The following is a 12,420-nucleotide window of genomic DNA, read 5'->3' on the forward strand; positions in this document are numbered from 1 at the left end:
TCGAGCCATGCCTGGCTCATAAGGGCCGGTTTCCCGGTTTCTTGGCGTATAGGTTCCCCACCTTGGAGGTGAGCTGCAAGATGCAGGAGGAAAGAGGGAGAGAAAGTTGTGTCGAAAGACTCAGCAGAAGTTCGCCATTACCTTCTGCCGGGGCCGCGTGGAGCTTAGGTGTTACGCTCATAAACACACACATCGCCCGATCTGAGATTCGAACCCGCGATCCCTCGACCGCGAGTCCGCTGCTCTAACCACTAGGCCATGTGCCTCCACAACATTAGATTTAAACGTGAGCGAATACTTATCCAAAAGGGAAACCAAACGAGGACACCGTATATTTAAGTAAAGATGTCAAACTTATCCTTAGCCATATTTAGGAATCTTACAGCCGGATTATGTAAAAGAGCAGCGGATTTAGCGAGCTGCCTCGCTGTAATGAACACCCCTCTTTATGCACACTAAAGTAGAATAAGAAAGAAGAAGGTAATCAGGGTTAATCTACAATTCAACATGAATGTAGTCATTGACAGAGCCAGGTACATTCTGTATCTTGTAAGGCAACTTTTTCCACCTTCACATAATTTTAACAAACTCTAAAACACCAAGAATATTATGGTCAGCCATTCCTGCCTGATGCGATCGGTTCACCTATCACATAACAAAACAGAAAACGGATCTTTTCGGTTTGAACGCCAGTTTTTTCTAGCGGTGTCATGAAATTGTCACCCATAATTATGACCCTAGTATCGATCTATTGCCTTTCAATCTATTTTAGGGTTAGGGTTAGGGGTGGGGGAAATGGTATATTTTTTCCTCACAAATGTAAATAAACCCAATCTGTTTCTTAAACGAGGGACATATTCATAGGGTTAGTTAGAGTTAGTTAGGGTTAGGGTTAGGGTTGGGGGAAGGGTATCTTTTTTTCTTTACAAATGTAAATAAATCCAATCTGTTTCTTAAACGAGGGACATATTCATACGGCACAGAATGTTTTTAACTCAATACACGTCACTGATTGGTTGAAATTGCAGAAATTGAAGTAAAAAAAACAACAAATATCTTACAAATTATAGAATTTTCTCAATAAAAGCCAAGAGAAAAAGATGTTTTATAAACACATTCTACCAGTATACAAAGTTTAAAATTTTTTAGTTACCTAGAAATTATGTTAAAAACTGCCGTTCAAACCGAAAAGATCCCAGAAAACGGCCTGAATTGAAACAACCGAATTGAAACAACAACGATCCTTCGATATGCTTACTTAGAGTATGAGAACTCTCTAAAACCGCGATTAAATCATCTGCAATCTCTTCGGATGGCATTGGAGGAAGTTATATGGAATACTCCGCGAATAAACTAAAAACCAGACAAAGAGCTACACTTGAATATTTCAAGGTAAAATGAAAAGCTCTTCTTCCTTCTACTTGTCCGTCTGATAGCTCAACGATTGGAGATCAGATGGGAAACCAGTAGCATGGAACATCATCGATAAACTACTCCATATTTCAACGAAACTTGAAACAGTGGGTTACGACTAACTGAAAATCTCTAATTAAAACGAACAGCTTCATCAATCAATTACCGTGAAACTTAGTGGAATAATAAATGAGATGAGGGAAGTTTCCAACAGTGCATGGATGAAAGTTGGAAAACATTTATATATATTTCGGGCACAAAGAAGACCACTGTAAAAGAAATGTGTGTCTATCTATCTATCTATCTATCTATCTATCTATCTATCTATCTATCTATCTATCTATCTATCTATCTATCTATCTATCTATCTATCTATCTATCTGCCTGCCTGTCTACCTGCCTACCTACCTACCTACCTACCTACCTACCTACCTACCTACCTACCTATCTATCTATCTATCTATCTATCTATCTATCTATCTATCTATCTATCTATCTATCTATCTATTCTTATATCAATACATTCTTATATATTCTTTTCCTTTATTCTTTCATTTCTTTCGGTCACTTGACTGCGGCCATACTGAAACACAACCTTAGAAGGTTTTTTAGCCGAACGAATCGACCCCAGGACCTATTTTAAGACCACTTCTCATGCCATCGGCCTCTTTCGCCAAACCGCTCATGTTTCGGGAACCTTAATACACATGCATCGGCTGTCAAACGGTAATGATCGGGGGTGTCAATTACAGACACAAAGACAAACGCACCTAGTTATTTATATATATATATATATTATATATATATATATATATATATATATATACATATATATATTCTGTTGTGTCTGGGGAGAGTTATTTTCTTTTTGTGCCTTATAATGTAACACACTCACCAGTAAAACTTCCACTTTCTTATTTTTATTTTCCTAAAATTCTCGTTGCGTTTTGCAACCTTTTCAATAGTCTTGACTCTGTCCGATAGAATGTCTACAGAGTTGTCTCCCTTGAAGCAAAGTTTTAAATATTCTAGCGCAGCGATAAATACTGAATTCCAGTGTTATGCCAGTATTACACTATCCCTATTCTTGACAGGAAAAAATATAAGAAACAAAACAAATCTATATATAGCCCAATATAATGAATATTAATAATTTTTTATATAAATATTTATCCACAGGAATATTTTACATTCTATACGTAAAAACTAGCTGAATATCAAGGGAGGTAATTATTACAGAAGTTATCTCCCTTAGATTATGTATTTGTATTTTATAAATTAGTTTAACCGGTAGAAGTCAAGGTGGATTGAGTATCGATTAGCGATTAAAATTGAGTCAATGCATAAACCCATTTATTTATGTGTGTGTGTTTGTGGTATGAACTTATAGTAACGTTAGTGGGTGTGTTAGTGGTATGAACGGCAGTTTTTAACATAATTTCTAGGTAACTAAAAAGTTTTAAACTTCGTATACTGGTAGAATGTGTTTATAAAACATCTTTTTCTCTTGGCTTTTATTGAGAAAATTCTATAATTTGTAAGATATTTGTTGTTGTTTTTTCTTCAATTTCTGCAATTTCAACCAATCGATGACGTCCATTGGGCAAAAAAAAACAAAAACATTCTGTGCCGTATGAATATGTCCCTCGTTTAAGAAACAGATTGGGTTTATTTACATTTGTGAAGAAAAAAAAGATACCCTTCCCAACACCCCCAATCCTAACCCTAACTAACCCTAACCCTAATTAACCCTAACCCTAAAAGAGATCGAAATGCAATAGATCGATACTAGGGTCATAATTATGGGTGACAATTTCATATGACACCGCTAGAAAAAACTGCCGTTCAAACCGAAAAGATCCCGTTAGGGTTAGAATAATTAATGTAAACATAATATTAAATAGTTAACTAGAATTTGTTATGCGATGCAGTAAGAAGCTTGCATCCCGGTCAAGTCATTGGTGTCAGTCCCACAGTGTGGCAAGAAACAACATCTTCAAATACGGGAAGTATAGCGGATATTCTGAGAATACAAGTGTTGCACGTGACCCAAAGGAGGGTGGATTGGCCTACATAAACAGAACCACCAAAACGCACACCATCAAAAAAACAATAATGCACAGGTACAAATCTTGTAAGCTGGAAGATAACTTCAGCGTGAAGAAGAGTAGCCTCCCCTGGACTTGTGATAGATTAAGTTACGTTCCATCCAAAACAGTGGTGCTCCGTAACCTTACTTCTTATCACTTTCCAAAATTCAGCGACACGTCTGAACTAAAAATATAACAGAAAGTGAAGAAGAAGTGCTACCGGTGGTAAGTTCTATATTTGCATACTTTTTTCTTTTGTTTTTTTTTATTTGTTTCAGTCATTTAACTACGGCCATGCTGGAGCACCGCCTTTTGTCGAGCAAATCGACTCCAGGACTTATTCTTTGTAAGCCTAGTACTTATTCTACCGGTCTCTCTTGCCGAACCGCTAAATGACGGGGACGTAAACACACTAGCATCGGTTGTGTCAAGCGATATTGGGGGGGACAAACATATACACACCCCCTCACACACACACACATATATATATATACATATATATACGACGGACTTCTTTCAGTTTCCATCTACCAAATCCACTGACAAGGCTTTGGTCGGCCCGAGGCTTTAGTAGAAGACACTTGCCCAAGGTGCCATGCAGTGGGACTGAACCCGGAACCATATCGCTGGTAGGCAAGCTACTTACCACACAGCCACCCCTGCGCCTGAAATGTTTTTAATATTTTATTTTGCTTTTGTATTTTCTATTAAGTTTGCATTATTTTTGCAAGCAAAACAAGTCTTAGTAATCTACGTAAACAAAAGTTTCGATTTATTTAACGTTTATATATGTGCATATGATAAAACATACCCTGGGAATTTGAGTGTACATTTCATTCAAAATGAAATTTTCAGATTTGAACATACACTCGTTAATTCTGTTAATAATAAGTCAAAAAACTTTAAAGCAATTGTAAATTAAAATTCTGAAAGCCATATTCTGAACGCCTTACTTCCCTGGGCATGGACACATTGAAACTCTGACGTCTGGCAGCTGACTTGGCAGACACCCATAAAATTATCAACCATCTTACAAACAATAACTCTGAGCACCTTTTCGAACTCCACCCGTCTAACACCAGTGGACATATTTACAAAGTCAGAAAACAGCACAGCCCCCATGACTTCAGGAAACATTTTTTCACGCTGAGAGTTGCTGAAGCATGGAACAGACTGCCGGCATCAGTTGTTAGTTGTCGGAGCACTGCATCCTTCAAAACTTCCATGCTTCCTGAGATTTGCCAACACTACACCTGATTTTCTCCCCTCCATACACATGCAAGAATATATCTGATTCATACACTGTTCACTTTCCAGACATTTGTACATTACTGCATATACTTTATACGCACTTTCTGACAAGTTGTGGTGCATCTGAGCACTGTATACAATTATTTCATTATTATTATTTTAAATATTTTGCTCTTGAATCTTAAATTTTCTATATCTATTATTTATTTTTTAGGCATAACTACATGGTCTTGTGGAACACCACTGTGCCGCTGCATACTGTTTGCGGAGCACTGATCTAGAAGGATGTGCCTTTGCTATCCACAAATAGGTGATAGCTACTAAATACCTGATAAACAAGTGAGAAACAAAGATACCACCAAACCTCCATGTTGTGATAGGAAATGCCGGCTCTGCAACACCTGTGTGAAAGGTATCACCTGTATCATCTACAACTGCTTCAAAATGTCTACAAGATACTAGCCACCCATGAAGCTCGATGATATAGTTGCAAGAACTATTTACAATATTATCCGCAAAAAGGATTGCTCTGATGGATAGGTTAAAGACATGTCGGAAGGAAAATGTATTTACGCCTTTAAAAACAGGGAATAGTGGCGATACTCCAATAAAAACACAATCCTGATATTGGTCATTTGGCGGGTTCTGAAAGACCTTGTCGTACCTCCACCTTTATTCTTTTCTACTCTAGGCACAAGGCTCAAAATTTTTGGAGAGGGGGCCAGTCGATTAGATCTACCCCAGTATGCAACTGGTACTTAATTTATCGATACCGAAAGGATGAAAGGCAAAGTCGACCTCGTGCCTCCACCTATATTAGCTTCCTCCCAGTGCCCTAGAGCAGTGCTTTTCAACATTTTTGCTGGAGCGGGACCCCAAGGAAACATTCCACTGGCTCAAGGAACCCCTGTGCAATAATTTAATAGCCTTATGCACATATATCTGCACAGGAGAATTAAAAATTACTGCCGATTTTAGCAGTTTTGTAACCTCTTGCGGAACCCCTGGACTGTACTGGCAGAACCCTATGGTTCTGCGGAACCCTGGTTGAAAACCACTGCCCTAGAGTATTTGGTCAAAGTGTGGTTTCAGATTGTAATGGGTTACACCATTCTGCTTGCAGATGGATTTCTTTATTGCCCTATATTTTAAGATTATTTGGTGTGGACAGGAAGTCAAATGCGGTACACGAAGAGTAGGACAATTTTTCCTTGTTAGTGCCCCAGAGTTCCCACCAGGACAGTGCCTGGTTTCACTGCATCCATTGTACCTGACAGACAAGACCTATCAATTTTACACAGCATTCTACTTTGAAGTCACAGCTACTTTGCACATTCTCTGGCTTCTGGTATTGGTTTATCTCCACCCCATGATGCTGTAATTGCCAACTTCTTGACCGATCATGCCAACATTCTCCTGGGGCTTCCAGTATGTTTCCACTACCTTCACTGCTTCCTCAAATTTCCAGCTACTGCTGTCGTTTATGATCTTGTTAGCATGTCTGTCTGACTTTGTCACCATCATAGTAGCAATAAAGTGAAGGCGCATGGCTCAGTGGTTAAAGCGTCGAGCTTACGATCGTGAGTTTGTGAGTTCGAATCCCGGACTGGGTTGTGTGTTGTGTTCTTGAGCAAGACACTTTATTTCACGTTGTTCCAGTTCACTCAGCTGTAGAAATGAGTTACATCGTCACTGGTGCCAAGCTGTATCGGCCTTTGCTTTTCCCTTGGATAACACTGGTGGCGTGGAGAGGGGAGGCTGGTATGCATGGGCGACTGCTGGCCTTCCATAAACAACCTTACCCAGACTTGTGCCTGGGAGGGTAACTTTCTAGGTGCTATCCCACGGTCAGTCATGACCGAAGGGGGTCTCAGTAGCAATATGCCCTCATCTCTTTTTTTGGTGGCTTTAAATTTTTCCACCACTGACGAAATTGATAGACAGAGCTTAGAGATCTTACTGCACAAGTTGACTGGACTGAAAGCTAGGAAAACGCCCAGCCTACCTTCGCGTGGATTTCCTGCACAATCTCTCCATGCCATATTGGAAGCATTTTCCAAGTAGTTGGCTTTCATCACCTACCTTCAGCCAGTTACTTAGTTGCTTCTTAGTATATTTGATGTTGTACTAAAAAATTATCATTGAACTAAAAAGTAGTCACAATTCTTCCCAAGGTATTGAATTTCCTTATTTTGGTTTGTTAGAACTTCAGACCCCTGAATGTTATTAGTCATCCTTCTTTTGAGGATATGCAGGATCTGAGATTTTGCTGGATGGAATTTCAAATAGCTACTTTTTCCAGGGGGCTCACGGTCCACTGCAACCATTGGATTCTTGGTATCATAACAGTTTTGTCATTGCATGAAGGCACTGCAGAGTGGATATCTTGTATTATCAGTTTCTGCTCCTCTCGACTATTAAAATAGGTTTGTGGCCAATACAAATAGAATCACTGATAATGTGCACTCTGCTATAAAGTCCATTTCTCAGTCTCTTCTACATAGTGCTGAAATGTTTCACGCTGTGCCTTATCTTCACGTGCCACATTATGAATCCAACAACTGCTGTTAGTACTTGGTAGTACTCTAGTGCACTTTAGATTAGTGAGTGGAGCACATTTGGGTAGGCTTTGGTGGGATCTAACCATGCCATTATGAGTGTATTGTTGTTCATCCTTGTCTCCTTAACCCTTTCATTACCGTATTTATTTTCAGATGTTCTGTGTTTCTTTCAATTACTTTAGATATAACAAAGAATTTAGTAAAATAACTTGGTTATCATTCAGCTAGTGTTAGGAACATAAACTGTGACTAAGGTTTAGCAGAAGATTTTAATTCAGAACTTATGAAAACAAGATATTTGTACTACAGAGCCAGAGCCGGTTTCAGCCGGGTTGGTAAGAAAAGAGTTAATCATGTGACTGACAGCTGTGTGCACTCGTGGCATTTGGGACTCTTACTTTTTAGGCATTCGTAACGTTGCTTTCATTGGCAAGTTGATATTCTGTTAATCTTTTGGCAATGATGGACCAAAATATATTTCCTTTGATGTCTAAAGGAGAGAAATCCCCAAATTAGTCAAGTCCTTACTACATCGATTTCTTTTCTGGCAAATTCAAACAACTGCTTTGGGGGTTATGATCTTTCCTGAGACTCGATTTTTGCAGACTTGCTTGTGCTGATAAGCATTTGATGGTCCCATCGATGTCAACACAAGAATCTTTACTATGTGAATTAGCAAAAAAGTGTCTTTCTGCTTTTAACAGTAAATCATGCTCGTGGAAGATCAAATTAGAAAAATTCTTGTGATTTTCACATTGTGTCAATGACCCATCATTGAAATAAATAATCCCTATTTTAGGAAAGTTGTGTTTCAGTAATTCATCAATAAATACCTTTCCTATTGAGCAACTGTAATTCTCCATTTTACTCTGAAATCATATGATCATAAATATTAATATAACTGGCAATCATAAAAGAGCACAAAAGCAAATTAACAAGTGACTGTAATAGATTCTATTTGTCTTTTGAACTACATAAAATACAATGTTTTCACATATTATATCAATGTAATGACCATTAGTTTTTTACCCTAGAACTGCAATGTAGTAGCACTCTTCCCAAGTGAGTGTTTATAGAGTCAGCATGTTGCTGTCTTGGTTGGAGAAGTTGAAAAAGTGGACAGTTGAACAAATTCCAAAAGGTGCTCTTACACACTAAGAATTCACAAGAAACTAGATATTAGGCTAGCAAATAACTTTTAAATCATTTTGTTTTCATGTTGCTTTTAACTTTTTAAAACTTTTATTAATTTTTTTTTCGACTTTATGATTGTCCCATCATTTATCAAATGAGACTAGTAGAATTTTTCTTCCTTTCAATCCCCTGAATCTTTAAAGGTATTGTAAAAGTATCAGGTTCTATTTGCAAACCACATTTTCATAATTGAAAGTTTTTCTCATTTTTGCACATTGATTTCTGTGGCTTTGGACTATTTCCCAAAATGGGAATTTGCCATTTTGGGGAATGGTAATTAATATTTAGAGAAGTTTTATGAGTAAATGCCGTACTTTTACATTTATTTATTCACCATCAGGAGTATTTTCATCAGGAGTATTTTCAGAATATTTATAGTTTTATATAGTTTCAATTAAGTGATAAGAAGTTATTCAGGTTCAAAATTTTACAAAAAGAAAAACACTGAATTTTCAATTGTTTTTCACTTTGTCCTGTTTTTGATGCTTCCCCCTGTTGCACAAGAAAACAAACTTTTGCGTAAGAGAATTCCTATGTATGTTAAGATTTCAAACCTTTCTATAAGATTAGAGAAGATGGAATGTTCACCAACTGTTCTTATTAAGTAATAGCTACCTAAACATTTTATTTTTTTAATTAGCCTCCAGTACACGGAGTTTTGCAATTTTTGGTTGACATTTTTTCTACATTGGCTGCCTTAAAAGAATTAACTTTTAGTGTCTGAGAGACTTGAGATAGTGGGAATTAAAGAAACATACTTCCCAAGGTATGGTATTAAGCCTATTTGGAATGATGGGCCCCTGAAAATGAAAGAAATTCAATATTTCGAAAATTGCCTAAAATTTACATAGCCATAAAATCTCACTAGTGACAGCTATGGAGCTGAAACTTTCAGGAAGTACTCCCCTCATGAATACTAACAAAAAGATATAAATTTGAAGAAAATCTAAGACCCTTCGTGATTGACCTTAGTTAAATTTCACTGTAATGACCTTTGATGAACTGCAAGACATATAGGCACTAATCCTCTAAGTTAGACAAAGTATTTAAGACTATAAATTTTCAATAGTTGTCTATAGATAATCTCTTTTATTAACATAAGTACCATTGAAAGTGGGAAGTTTGCTGAATCTTCGCAACACATTTCTTCTGGCCTCATGTTCTGAGTTCAGACTTTGCCTTTCATCTTTTCATGGTTGATAAAATAAAATATGCATCACTTAAGTGCTGGGGTCGATGTAATCAATTTAATCCCTCCGCCCAAAGTCCAGGTCTTGTGGCTATAGTAATGTGCATCTCTGATCACGAACAGAAGTAGTGGGGAGCATCATAGCCATACGTTGAGAGGGATTCTTAGAAGTTTGGATAATTCACCTCTGGAAACATGGGTGTTTCGTTCAACATCTTTAAACAACCCTTATTCAGGGACCTTTTGAGCGGGATGGGTTACTCGACCAGAAGAAAATTCTAACTGGGCCCCACCTGCTGTTTATCTTGATATGAGATCACCATATCGCGCACATATAGTTGTGATGCATGTGCCTAGTGTACCCTTATCAGACGGGTAGTCATGATGGGTATACTGGGCTTAGTATATTTTACCCCAGTGTCACTTTGATGGCATGCACTGCTCTCTCACTCAATAATAATAATAATAATAATAATAATAAAAAACATGACTGGTATGTTTAAGACTGTGTAACAATCAATAACCTTTACCCTTGGTTGAATACATTTAAATTATTTTGCTAAGTTATTAGATAAAAATAAACTGCCATTCCGAAAAAAAAATAATTGTAATAAGCTTTCTTGTTATGTGATATACTTTTGGCAATGTTAATACACAAAGGGGCCACAACCAGTAAATAATAATAAAAAAAAATATCATTCATATAAATAATTAACCGAATAATCGGTACAATAAATATATAAATAAATCTTTAAATGAACAACATAAATTAATAACAGGGTTAATATAAAGATCTTCACCTGTTAACAAAAACAAAAAAAAACCCAGCCTGCTGGGTGTTAACAACTGTGTAGAAAACGAATATGACAAAAAAAAAAAATTGCGCAAAAGAACCTGGGTGTGAGGAGAGGATTTTCGGAAAATTCCCAATATCCGATTTTTCTGTCATAACTTTCGGGAAAATGGATATATATTGATTTTTGTTTACAGAATCCCACGTTTTTGGTTATGGAGGATCCGATTCTGAAACAAAAAATTTCAAAAATCACATTTTCAAAACTTCAATTCCACCCCCACCCCCTTTTCATTTTTCACTTTTTCTGGATGTTTTTTGTTTTTTTCCGAAATACGTAGAAAAATACGAAGATTAGGATTTTGTAAAAAGATGTTTTTAAAATTTCAATTTTTCAACAACAACAATATATATATATATATATAAGAAGAAATGAGGCACTCAGAAATTTGGATGGTTTTATATTTACAGATATTTATTTGTATATTACATGTTTTTATACATCATATAACTTAGATCATGATGTATAAAAACATGTAATATACAAATAAATATCTGTAAATATAAAACCATCCAAATTTCAGAGTACCTCATTTCTTCTAATATAAAATACCTGTACATCACCTCCAAACCTTCCAATATATATATATATATGCATATACACCCCCAACACCTTTTCTCCCTATTCTACGACCTTGGCCTTCAAGCAGGCTATCCACATGCTAGAAATAACAGCTAAATCTCATAAAACTGCAATAACATAATGTACATCTATTAGACTTTTTTTTTCATTTTAGTGACCGGGCGTTGCTGAGATCCTTTTACTGTTTCACTATAACGCATGCAGAAACAGACAAAACAACCGTTGATTTTCACTTTTAGACAGTGGGGAGGGAAGGGGGGAATTTTGGTCGAAGTTTTTCATTAAAAAAAAAATTTGAAATTAAAATTTGAATTTGTGTTTATTTTTTCCATTTTCTTAATCTCCATATTTTCCCACGTAGATTGACTAAAAAAAAAAAATCGAAAAAGTTTTTTAAAAAATAAATAAAATAAATAGGCGCAGGAGTGGCTGGTTGGTAAGTAGCTTGCTAACCAACCACATGGTTCCGGGTTCAGTCCCACTGCGTGGCATCTTGGGCAGGTGTCTTCTGCTATAGCCCCGGGCCAACCAATGCCTTGTGAGTGGATTTGGTAGACGGAAACTGAAAGAAGCCTGTCGTATATATGTATATATATATATGCGTGTGTGTGTGTTTGTGTGTCTGTGTTTGTCCCCCTAGCATTGCTTGACAACCGATGCTGGTGTGTTTATGTCCCCGTTACTTAGCGGTTCGGCAAAAGAGACCGCTAGAATAAGTACTGGGCTTACAAAAGAATAAGTCCTGGGGTCGAGTTGCTCGATTAAAGGCGGTGCTCCAGCATGGCCACAGTCAAAATGACTGAAACAAGTAAAAGAGTAAAGAGTAAAGAGTAAATAAAATAAATAAATAAAACTTTTATTTCACGTGAATTTGCCATATTAATGCGGGAAATTACTCTGAAAGAAATATTTGCAGAAAGGTGAGTAGATTGATTACATGTTTCTTTCATTATGTTATCGCAGTTTTGTGAGATTTGGCTGTTATTTCTAACATGTGGATAGCCTGCTTGAAGGCCCTGGAGAATTGAAATTTTGAAAATGCGACTTTTGAAATCTTTTTTTCAGAACCGGATCCTCCATAACCAAAAATGTGGGATTCCGTAAGAAAAAAAAAAAAAAATCAATATATATCCATTTTCCCGAAAGTTATGACGGAAAAATCGGATCTTGTGAATTTTCCGAATATCCGCACCCACCCCCCAGGTTCGTTTGCGCAATTTTTTTGTCATATTCGTCTTCTACACAGTTGTTAACACCCAACAGGCTTTTTTTTTGGTTTTTGTTAA

At 36.8% G+C, this 12,420-nt stretch overlaps 1 long non-coding RNA gene across 1 annotated transcript in view; it reads left to right on the plus strand.

Annotated features, from left to right (window-relative positions):
• LOC118764537 overlaps positions 1 to 10,749 on the plus strand; it is a 21,771-nt gene extending 11,022 nt beyond the window's left edge. Inside the window, exon 3 of the long non-coding RNA XR_005000347.1 lies at positions 10,478 to 10,749. This is a non-coding gene — a long non-coding RNA (uncharacterized LOC118764537). The remainder of the gene's footprint in view (positions 1 to 10,477) is intronic.
• The last annotated feature ends 1,671 nt before the right edge of the window (positions 10,750 to 12,420 follow it).

The sequence above is a fragment of the Octopus sinensis genome, linkage group LG8 (genome assembly GCF_006345805.1).
Source record: "Octopus sinensis linkage group LG8, ASM634580v1, whole genome shotgun sequence".
NCBI lineage: Eukaryota > Metazoa > Mollusca > Cephalopoda > Octopoda > Octopodidae > Octopus > Octopus sinensis.